This window comes from Schistocerca americana, unplaced genomic scaffold (assembly GCF_021461395.2).
Source record: "Schistocerca americana isolate TAMUIC-IGC-003095 unplaced genomic scaffold, iqSchAmer2.1 HiC_scaffold_769, whole genome shotgun sequence".
Classification (NCBI taxonomy): Eukaryota; Metazoa; Arthropoda; class Insecta; order Orthoptera; family Acrididae; genus Schistocerca; species Schistocerca americana.
In genome coordinates this window covers 35,001-47,500 of record NW_025726532.1, presented here as the reverse complement: position 1 = coordinate 47,500, position 12,500 = coordinate 35,001, and positions in this window count along the sequence as shown.

The window sequence follows — 12,500 nt, the reverse complement described above, 5'->3', positions numbered from 1 at the left end:
CAGGCTCCACTCCTGGTGGTGCCCTTCCGTCAATTCCTTTAAGTTTCAGCTTTGCAACCATACTTCCCCCGGAACCCAAAAGCTTTGGTTTCCCGGAGGCTGCCCGCCGAGTCATCGGAGGAACTGCGGCGGATCGCTGGCTGGCATCGTTTATGGTTAGAACTAGGGCGGTATCTGATCGCCTTCGAACCTCTAACTTTCGTTCTTGATTAATGAAAACATACTTGGCAAATGCTTTCGCTTCTGTTCGTCTTGCGACGATCCAAGAATTTCACCTCTAACGTCGCAATACGAATGCCCCCGCCTGTCCCTATTAATCATTACCTCGGGTTCCGAAAACCAACAAAATAGAACCGAGGTCCTATTCCATTATTCCATGCACACAGTATTCAGGCGGGCTTGCCTGCTTTAAGCACTCTAATTTGTTCAAAGTAAACGTGCCGGCCCACCGAGACACTCACTCAAGAGCACCCTGGTAGGATTGCAACGGGGTCCGCCTCGGGACGCACGAGCACGCACGAGGCGCGTCGCACGCCTTCAGCTCGCCCCACCGGCAGGACGTCCCACGATACATGCCAGTTAAACACCGACGGGCGGTGAACCAACAGCGTGGGACACAAATCCAACTACGAGCTTTTTAACCGCAACAACTTTAATATACGCTATTGGAGCTGGAATTACCGCGGCTGCTGGCACCAGACTTGCCCTCCAATAGATACTCGTTAAAGGATTTAAAGTGTACTCATTCCGATTACGGGGCCTCGGATGAGTCCCGTATCGTTATTTTTCGTCACTACCTCCCCGTGCCGGGAGTGGGTAATTTGCGCGCCTGCTGCCTTCCTTGGATGTGGTAGCCGTTTCTCAGGCTCCCTCTCCGGAATCGAACCCTGATTCCCCGTTACCCGTTACAACCATGGTAGGCGCAGAACCTACCATCGACAGTTGATAAGGCAGACATTTGAAAGATGCGTCGCCGGTACGAGGACCGTGCGATCAGCCCAAAGTTATTCAGAGTCACCAAGGCAAACGGACCGGACGAGCCGACCGATTGGTTTTGATCTAATAAAAGCGTCCCTTCCATCTCTGGTCGGGACTCTGTTTTTTTTTTTTTTTTTTTTTTTTTTTTTTTTTTTTTTTTTTAAAATTTCTTTATTCCATTAAATTATTTCTTACATATTAACCCACCACCTAATACATTAGTGGGTCTTAATTCTCTACATTACATTTTTATTGAATATTAGCAGCATTTATACTTCTATTCTAGTGTTAGTAACTTACTTGCTACAGGAACTAAGAGTTAGTTTCTTTGTTGGGTAAGATCTACTTTTACTCTTGCTAACTAATCTAGGAACTACCTCCTGCAGCGTTACAGGCGTGCCAGATGTTTGTATAAACCTACTGTGTGGCCGTGCCCACTGAGCTAATCCCAGTGAGCATGCCCCTGGCACTGGGCTGGCCTTTTGAAGATCGCTGCAGGTTCTGTTAAGATTTTCTGTCTACTATATACTTAAGGTCTAACTATTGCTAAGTCATGATCGGTGCGCAAATGTCGAATCCGGGTGTTGGCGCTCCCTCCCCCTGTTCCGGAGCGTGGCGGATTCCTACCGTCACGGCGATTGGCCAGTCCACGCCCCGGCGGAATGGGATGGGTCGCCTTCAGTCATGTCATGTCCGGTTGTTCAAGTGTTTTCCCTTAAATATTCCCGCAGGACCTTTGCTGATACCTCGCTGGCAAGGCGGTTTACTATGTTGAATGTGGTGGGATCTCTGATTAACTGATACGTATTGTTGTGAGGCAACTGGTTTCTTAGGTCACTGGCTACATCATCGAAGATGGGGCACTCATAGATCACGTGGTCCGGAGTACCCCATTCAGCTCCGCAGTCACACGAGGGGGTAGCCCTTTTCCCGAATCGGCATAGATACGCCGGATACGGTCCATGTCCTGTGAGGAAGTGCAACAGTCCCTTACTTGGCTGGAAATGCGATAGTTGGAAACGTTCTTTAATATTTGGGAGCAGCTGGTAAGTCCTTCGGCCTGTTGTGTCAGCATCCCAGAGTTCTTGCCATAACTCTTCTCCTCTCCTCTTAATGGCAAACTTGTCCCCCACCCGCACTCCCAAGATACTTTCAGTCTTATCTATGTCTCCCCTTTTAACCCAGTACCAGGCTGCCTGTTCCCGGATTTTGATATCCAGGGGACACACCCCCATAAGTACTAGTAGTGCCCCTCCCGGAGATGTTCTGTACGCTCCGATGGAGCGCAAAAGCATGTTGCGTTGCACCCTCCTCACAGACATAGCGGGCACAACCCTCGTGAGCCTGTGTGCCCACACTCCGGAGCCGTAACCCATGATAGAGACAAGAATGGTATTGTGATATAGCTTAATGAGTTCTGGTGGGAGATGAAATCTACTGTGTCCTATTGTGATTAAGTTGTTTAGAGCTTCGAGTGATTTTTGTGTTGCTGATTCTATATGTTTGGCGAAATTCCACCTTTCATCGATTATAACCCCTAAATACCGGGCCTCACGACGCCGAATCACTGGTGAGCCCTCGATTCTTACTGTTGGATTTCTGGCCAATTGGCCTTTCAGTAATAGGTATGTAGACTTGTTAGGCGCAATGGTCATTTTCGTGTTCTGGCACCACTGCGTGAGAATTGATAATGTCCTATTGATTTTGGGTTCGAGGTCCTCGCGACTTCGGCCGCCAACCAGCAGAAGGAGGTCGTCAGCGTAAGCTATCGCCTCTAGCACATCCACACTGTTTTCCAAGCTCTCCAGAAGAGGCTCCATATTTATGTCCCAAAAGAGTGGCCCCAGGACAGAGCCCTGTGGACACCCCTTCGTGACCTTCTTGCCTATTCGCTCGCTAGGGGACGATAGCCAGACCTCTCTTTCCATACAATAGCTCCTGAGACAGCCGTATAGCGGCCCTGGACACTCCTTCTCCCGCAGGCAGGAGAAGAGCGAAGGCCACCACAGGTTGTCAAAGGCGCCACTGATATCCACCATGATGCCAACTATGTACTTGTGCGGAGACGACCCACAGACCTCGGATGCGAGGGCAATTGCGTCACACGCAGATCGCCCCCGCCGAAAACCGAATTGCCTGCCACTCATCCCGCACAGCACTCGGTGTGCTGTCAGTCTGTCAGCCAGTAACTTCTCCAGCAGTTTGCCCAACAGGTCCAACAGACAAATGGGTCTGTAAGATTTTGCTTCTTTAGGGTCTTTGTCTTGCCCCTTTTTGATGATTACAACGTTGGCCTGCTTCCAGATTTTAGGGAATGTTCTAAGGCGCAGGGCCTCATTGTAAATTCTTGCTAAAGGTGTCACTAGTTGAGGAGCGAGGTACTGCACCACCTCCGCGATGATGCCGTCTGGTCCTGGGGCCTTTCCTTTCTTTAGCGATTTAATGTGGGCTGCAACTTCTTCTTCAGAGAAAGGGTACACCATGATGTTATTCTCATAGTCTGCTTGCAGAGCCTGCCTAATTAGGCGTTGTTCTTCTGTGTCCTCTTCCTCTTCATCATCAGGGAGGAGTTGGTGGAGAAGGACCTCAGCAGTTTCCTGCCAAGACCCAGTCATCCGATTTCCATCCCTGATTGTGGAAAGCACCATTGGCGACCTGATTTTTTCCCTTACTATTTTGTAAGGAGTGCCCCAGGGATCAATAGCCAATTGGCTGTGCACATATTTTTTCCAGCTTTCCAGCCTGACTGTTCGCAGTTCTTTCTGAAACTGCTCTTTGGCTTCCCTATATATTTGCAGCCATCTTTGTTTTTCTTCCCAGACGACACTTCGCTGGTAATACCTCCTCGCCCTCCTGACAGACTGACGCATCTGCCCTAGTTCCGCAGACCATGGTGATGGAGAAGCCGCAACGGCTCTCCTCCTGGTTGGTACAGCAGCCTTTACCGCCCTGGTGAGAGCGCCCACCAGTTCTTCGGCGTGTTTGTTGACGTCATCGTCATCTTCCGGCCATGTCGGAGGGTCAAACTCTCCTGCGAGACGCTCCCAATTGGTCCTGTTATAATTTAGTTGTACTTCCCACCCTATGTCCCAGTGGCGCTCCTGATCTGTGATTGTGAATGTGATCAGGTTGTGATCGCTGGTAGTGTCCCCGTCAGTAACAGTCCAGTTTTGTATATTGGCAGCGATATTGGCTGTCATCATTGTGATGTCAATATTGGTTCCATTCCCTCCCCCTCCTGTGTAGGTGGGGGGGTTTCCAGGTCTGTTGGCAATGAGGAGTTGCAGAGACATAATAGTCTCTTCCAGCTTGCTTCCCCTTTCATCTCGAGTGCCACTGTGCCATAGGGGGGATTTGGCGTTCACGTCCGCCACCACAACTGCCTTTCTGCCCCTCAGCACCGTTGCCACCTGCGTAAGTTGGTCAAGGTACAGGTCAATTTCTGTACCGTACTGAAAGTACATATTTATTAAATATATGACGCCATTTGGTGACTTCAGTTCAATAACATTGCAGTGGTCGTCCGAGAGGTGTGAGAGCACTGTTGCCCTCAGTGCCTTGTTGATTATTATGATGGTGGCTTTCGGATCGTCTCCAAAACTTACTACTTGCCAGCTCATGGCAGCGTAGGCTATGTTCCCCGCAAGAGAGTATGGCTCCTGCAAACAGAGCACGTCAAGACTCCTCTCCTCCACCACTCTCCGAAGTTCCTGCATGACCAGTCTACTATTGTGTGCGTTTAGCTGTCCTATCTTTATTTCTGTAACTATGGGAAATATGTGTGCACATATGATTCTGGGAAGGTTTTTGTCCAGTTGTAAGCTATTCTCCCATTGGATAGGACAGACTGATTATATATTTCCTCTAAATTAAAGGTTTCATTTCTTCTCTCAAACACCTTTCTTACTAGGTCACGCAGGGCGCCGAAGTCAGTGGGGAGATTCATTGTCTTTAGTTGTACCCTGTCTACAGCCTCCATGGCCGAGAAGGTGACCTTGCGCCCGTATCTATGTCCTACCCGCACTAGATGTCGCAGTGCGGTGGTTAGGACAGCCGGCTCCTCCAGGCGGGATAATTGTAGGGAATGCTCGAGATTGGGATATATTCTGACCGGATCAACCACTGTTCTCACAGCTTTTGGTTGTCTCGAGTCAGTATTCACATTGGTGCTATTTATTTGTGTATTTGTACTGGTAACTGTATTGACCTGCACCGGCAGTTCTAGCACAGGACTCCCTTGAACGAATGCCGGTCGGCCCACCGTTACAGGACGCCTGTCGCGAGTTGCCTGATTTCCTGGCGCTTGCGATCCCCAGCAGTAGGGAGAGGGGGCTGCCACTTGTTCTTGAGAGTCCGTTTGGACGCACGCATCTTTCATTTTCTTTCTACCATCACTTCCTTCTGCAAGTGCTGCAAGAAATTGTTTGAACAGGGCTGCCCTTGCCGCATCCCTTCTCCTCTTGCATGGGGATTTTCTTTTAGGCATCCTGGGTGCTGTATTTGGCTCAGCCATAATCAGTTCTTGATATTAGCCTCTGCTCAAGCATCCTGTACGTCGGGCAGTTACGACCGGAGGCATTGCAAGTCTTTTTGCCTCTCTTTATACATGGGATACAAATTGCCGGATTTTTGCAGTTTTTCCTGATGTGATTTTCTTCTCCACACCTGGAGCAAGCCGACTTCCTCTCACAGTACTTGTGTACATGATCAAGATCTCCGCAATTATGGCAGCGAGGTACCACCAAGAAGTCCCGCACATTTATGGCGTGGAAGCCAATGTAAATCTTACCCATTGAGGTTAATTTTTTCCACATCTGGCCAGAAACTTCTGCTACGTGATGCACAACGTCTTTGTCTCTTGGCCCTGTTTTGAATTTAAGTTTAAATTCATTTTTGAAGTCCTCAGCACTTATATCGTCAAAATTTTGATTACGAATTGTTTCTTGAAGTTCATTATTTTCAAATGTGACCGGAATGTCGTACATAATTACAAGCGGATTTCTCTTTTTCGGGGGTTCACATTTAACGGCTTTGCACAGTTTTTGGTTGTTGAGTATTTTGTTTCGGTCATCTACTGTTGCCACATCAACTATCACAACATTCTTTGTGGCTTTTACTTTGTTGACTTTAATTTTATCCTTTACAGGATTGATCGTTGTTGTGAATATCTCCTGCACTTTTTTTGTGTCTTGACCGGGTAATGGTCGCAAAAAGACAGCAGTATCTGGTCTTTGTGATACTTTTACAATTGTATCTCTAGTAGTTTGGCTCTTAGGTGTCGTTTGAGCGACTACATTGGCCCATGACTTTATTGGCTGCTTGCGCAGCCTTTCATTCTCTTTCTGCAGTTCTTCAACCCGCCCCTCAAGCTTCGCATGAGCAATAGCCCAGGAGGCGAGTTCATTTTTTAACGTCAAGATCGCAGCCTGGCTGATCTTGCCATTTTTCACATTGGCTTCCAGGTATTGTGTGATCCTGGCATGCCTGTCACTGATACTTTCCTCGGTCTGCCCCGTGCCCCCTGATGGGGAGGGAACAGTAAGCAAAGAAGCCCTCGAAGGCGCACATGACTCGCTTGTCTCTGACTCGGCCATATTGTAGACAAGCGAAAAAAGGATTGGGAGCCCGTCTCTTGCCCCGGACCGGCTCCTCTGGCATGGGGGGGGACTCTTGCAGCTCGCCCACCGACCTCGCCCCTAGGTCAAGGGCACTCCAGAGCTGCAGGGTTCAGCGCGCCGTTGCCAGCGCACTGGTCCCCGTCGAAGGCCTCGTCGTCGACGATTTCACTCGACGCTCCTCGGCAAGTGCACCCCGCACTCCGGAGAGGCGGATGCACCCCTCGCCCTTCGCCGCCTACTAGCCCGAGTTTCCACCTGAAGGCCAAGGACCCACTCCTACTCAGGTGGTGGGTCGGTCCCCCAGTCGTTCGGCGGTCTGGGCCCATCTAACCTAGCCCAGGCGATGTCACCACCTCCTGGGTTTGGCAGAACACGCCCCGGTTACCCAGGGGCGCGGCGAAGCACCCTTGCCGACTCGCGCCGCGATCCCACGCCGACAAACGAGGTCGCCGGCATGCAGAGCACCTGCTGGTCTGTGCCCTGCGAACAGAAAGGGACTGGTGTTCGGTCCCTCGACACAGCTCCCCCTGTGCCACGCACCCTTCGCTTTCGCATCGGGTTGGGTCGCAGCTCTCCCTTTTGACGCAAGGCAGAATGCCGAGCTTGACGTCTGGCACCACGGGAAGGCGGAAAGAGCCACTTGGGAAGGAGAGGCTGTAAGAGACGCTTCACTTCCCCGAGTGAGGCCTGCCGCGGCACGCCCGACTGGAAAGCGATACGCCCCAGTGCGAGCCTCCGTGCCTTACGGCGCGCCGGCAACGGGCGGGCCCGCGCCGAAACGCGCCGTCAAGCGACTGACCTCACGCCAGACTCGGGACTCTGTTTGCATGTATTAGCTCTAGAATTACCACAGTTATCCAAGTAACGTGGGTACGATCTAAGGAACCATAACTGATTTAATGAGCCATTCGCGGTTTCACCTTAATGCGGCTTGTACTGAGACATGCATGGCTTAATCTTTGAGACAAGCATATGACTACTGGCAGGATCAACCAGGGAGCTGCGTCAACTAGAGCTGAGCAGCCGGCCGCCCGGGAGTGTGTCCCGGGGGCCCGCGCGAACACGCAAGCGTCCGCTCAATTATTCTGCAAACAGGAGGAGGCTGAGCTCCCCTGCACCATACACCTCGAAACCCTCTCAGGTCCCGGCGGCGCGCAGCGCCGTCCTAAGTACTTGGTCGGGTTCGAGAGAGGCGCAATCGCCCGGAGTTTGGCGAGTAGACGCTTTAGGTGCGACCACCCGTGCTCCCAACTGAGCTTGCCGCTGCCGACAGAGGCCCGGGAGCGTGCTGTCGTGGCATTGCCGGCGGGAGACAACACGCGCCACCTACGGTGACCGGCAGCTCCAACGCCAGCGCCACAGAAGGACAAAAGCCCCACTTGGGTGCCGAAGCGAACTCTCCCAGCACAGCGCACGCGCCAACACGTCCGCACAGCTGCGATACAAACCACCTGCGAGAACCGCAGAGGCGACCGAGCAGCAGACGGCGTCGCGGCGCCGAGCGCCGGGCGGCGGCGCATCCTCAGCGCACACAGTCCTCAATCGGACCAGCACACTGCAGATGTCCACCGCGCTTCGCACCGGGCCCGCGAGGACCTACTTTGGCCGCACGGCGCCGCGTGCAGGGTGCGCCGGCGCGCAGCTGCGCCGCCTGCCGCCTCCGTCGGCCGGCGCGCCTGCCACTGGCCGCCCCCACCAGCCGGCTGTAGCGCGTGCGCCCACGCACCGCACGGCCAACACGCCGGGAGGCCCCCCCTCACCGGCCGGGGACGGTCCCACCCAGCCACCGCCGCGTATCGCTTCACACCCACATGCCATTCACGTTCGTGGGCATGGTGGGTATCGCTGCAACAACCGGTTGGTAGCTCAACCGATCGTCGCCATCACTGATTCACCCCTAGCGAGAACAACCGCACCACAACGGTTTACCAGTTGTTCATTTGCGTAACGTCACCAGCAAACGTAGGCGTCCATCGCCATTTGCAAATTCAACGATTGTTGCATGCCTGTGTCAGGTGTCACGACACACTGTCTGCCCACATACACGCAACAACATGTCCACGCTTAGCGAACACGTGGAAGGTGGCCCCCGTACGTATGCGATGTCCATTGCGCGAACGACTGTCAACCGGCCTCTGTCGCATGTCGCAGATGTGGAACGCAGTGCACCGTGCTATCACGGTGTGTGAGAAGAGACGACTACGTCTGACAACACGCGCCACTACATCAACAGACGGCTCATGCTGATCGCCATCCAGGGCATACCACACTGCAATCCAGCTCTTATAGGGAGACGACACGTAGCTGAGTGCACAACATTTGGACCGCATGGTTCGCCGTTGTTGGCGCAGTCGTTGTACGGTCACATGTACCACGATGTATCATTCAGTACATGAGGACCAATGTGCAGTACAGTGTGTGATTTGGACGTACAACATCAGCGGACAGTTGACACAGGCCGTACCACAGCGTAGGCTAAGTGCTTCGCCATGCGAATGCCAATGAACAACTGCAAATGCCAATGAACAACTGCAAAGGGCATTGAGCATGTACGTCCTGCTGCCATCCACATTACAGTGTATAGCTGCAAGGTGTTTAACATGAAGCGATACACTGGGGACCGGGCAGTGCGAGTAGCAAACTATATTGCGGGGGTTGCAGTTAGGCAACACTACACTAATTTAACGCGTCGTATGACAATTACAGAGCAGGTTAAGGCCCAACGTGTGTTGGGTTAAGGCCCAACGTGTGTTGGGTTAAGGCCCAACGTGTGTTGGGTTAAGGCCCAACGTGTGTTGGGTTAAGGCCCAACGTGTGTTGGGTTAAGGCCCAACGTGTGTTGGGTTACGTTAAGGGGCAATGTGGGTTACGTTAAGGGGCAATGTGGGTTACGTTAAGGGGCAATGTGGGTTACGTTACGGCGCAATATAGGTTACGTTACGGCGCAATATAGGTTACGTTAAGGGGCAATGTGGGTTACGTTACGGCGCAATATAGGTTACGTTACGGCGCAATATAGGTTACGTTAAGGCGCAATATCGGTTACGTTAAGGCGCAATACAGGTTACGTTAAGGCGCAATACAGGTTACGTTAAGGCGCAATACAGGTTACGTTAAGGCGCAATACAGGTTACGTTAAGGCGCAATACAGGTTACGTTAAGGCGCAATACAGGTTACGTTAAGGCGCAATACAGGTTACGTTAAGGCGCAATACAGGTTACGTTAAGGCGCAATGCAGGTTACGTTAAGGCGCAATGCAGGTTACGTTAAGGCGCAATACAGGTTACGTTAAGGCGCAATGCAGGTTACGTTAAGGCGCAATGCAGGTTACGTTAAGGCGCAATACAGGTTACGTTAAGGCGCAATACAGGTTACGTTAAGGCGCAATACAGGTTACGTTAAGGCGCAATACAGGTTACGTTAAGGCGCAATACAGGTTACGTTAAGGCGCAATACAGGTTACGTTAAGGCGCAATACAGGTTACGTTAAGGCGCAATACAGGTTACGTTAAGGCGCAATACAGGTTACGTTAAGGCGCAATACAGGTTACGTTAAGGCGCAATACAGGTTACGTTAAGGCGCAATACAGGTTACGTTAAGGCGCAATACAGGTTACGTTAAGGCGCAATACAGGTTACGTTAAGGCGCAATACAGGTTACGTTAAGGCGCAATACAGGTTACGTTAAGGCGCAATACAGGTTACGTTAAGGCGCAATACAGGTTACGTTAAGGCGCAATACAGGTTACGTTAAGGCGCAATACAGGTTACGTTAAGGCGCAATACAGGTTACGTTAAGGCGCAATACAGGTTAGGTTAAGGCGCAATACAGGTTAGGTTAAGGTACGACATAGGTTAGGTTAAGGTACGACATAGGTTAGGTTAAGGTACGACATAGGTTAGGTTAAGGTACGACATAGGTTAGGTTAAGGTACGACATAGGTTAGGTTAAGGTACGACATAGGTTAGGTTAAGGTACGACATAGGTTAGGTTAAGGTACGACATAGGTTAGGTTAAGGTACGACATAGGTTAGGTTAAGGTACGACATAGGTTAGGTTAAGGTACGACATAGGTTAGGTTAAGGTACGACATAGGTTAGGTTAAGGTACGACATAGGTTAGGTTAAGGTACGACATAGGTTAGGTTAAGGTACGACATAGGTTAGGTTAAGGTACGACATAGGTTAGGTTAAGGTACGACATAGGTTAGGTTAAGGTACGACATAGGTTAGGTTAAGGTACGACATAGGTTAGGTTAAGGTACGACATAGGTTAGGTTAAGGTACGACATAGGTTAGGTTAAGGTACGACATAGGTTAGGTTAAGGTACGACATAGGTTAGGTTAAGGTACGACATAGGTTAGGTTAAGGTACGACATAGGTTAGGTTAAGGTACGACATAGGTTAGGTTAAGGTACGACATAGGTTAGGTTAAGGTACGACATAGGTTAGGTTAAGGTACGACATAGGTTAGGTTAAGGTACGACATAGGTTAGGTTAAGGTACGACATAGGTTAGGTTAAGGTACGACATAGGTTAGGTTAAGGTACGACATAGGTTAGGTTAAGGTACGACATAGGTTAGGTTAAGGTACGACATAGGTTAGGTTAAGGTACGACATAGGTTAGGTTAAGGTACGACATAGGGTAGGTTAAGGTACGACATAGGTTAGGTTAAGGTACGACATAGGTTAGGTTACGGTACGACATAGGTTAGGTTACGGTACGACATAGGTTAGGTTACGGTACGACATAGGTTAGGTTACGGTACGACATAGGTTAGGTTACGGTACGACATAGGTTAGGTTACGGTACGACATAGGTTAGGTTACGGTACGACATAGGTTAGGTTACGGTACGACATAGGTTAGGTTACGGTACGACATAGGTTAGGTTACGGTACGACATAGGTTAGGTTACGGTACGACATAGGTTAGGTTACGGTACGACATAGGTTAGGTTACGGTACGACATAGGTTAGGTTACGGTACGACATAGGTTAGGTTACGGTACGATATAGGTTAGGTTACGGTACGATATAGGTTAGGTTAAGGTACACATTGTTGTAAGGAAAGGTTTAATGGGGGGCGGGGCGGGGCGGCCGGTTTGTTGATTGTGATTATAGTAAGTGGATGCCTGCGGCATCATCTGATTTGCCACGTCAGGATGCACCTTTGGCTCATGACAGGCGGCGCTCTCATTCCATGCTTGTGGCAGACCTGTGTCTTTCATTCCTGCCATTGTTTGTGTGCTGTGAGAGGAGGCAGTATTGTGATGTTGGGTGCACCCCTGTGTAGGACATGTGTGGGTGTTGGTGGCTTGGCTGAGCAATGGTGGTTGTCGGGTGGGTGGGATATTCTGTTTTCTGAGTGGACCTCCCAGTCTGGTTATGACAGTGTGGATTGTCTAATGTGGCGGAGAGGATGCACTGGGTGTTGTTCCATGCTGGTGCTTACATATTGTCTGTGTGCGTGTTACAGGCAGAGAGTAGTGCGTGATAAGGGTGTGTGGCTGACGTGTGGTTGTGATTGTGAGCAGAGTCTTTCAGCATGTATACGGACAGTTGTATACATTATCTGTATTCTGATGGCTCTATCTATTACTAATCAGCGCCGTGTATACGTTTAATCCGGTTCCAGTCGAAACTGTTGTATCTCTGTACATTAGTGACACGGCGAGCCCGCTATGTAGTTACTCGTCTCGGCAGCTTCCACCGGTGTATGGCAAATGATTATAAGGAATCAGTCTAGTCGTCAATACCGATGGTGTGACGTCACATGTCTGGGGTGGGGGACGCTGCGCCCTTCCGGTGGGTCATGGCCTAGAAAGACTCTTCCCACGCAGGGGGGCGTGGACTGTCATTGACTCTTCCAGGTAATATACTTGCCGTACGTTCTTGCGAC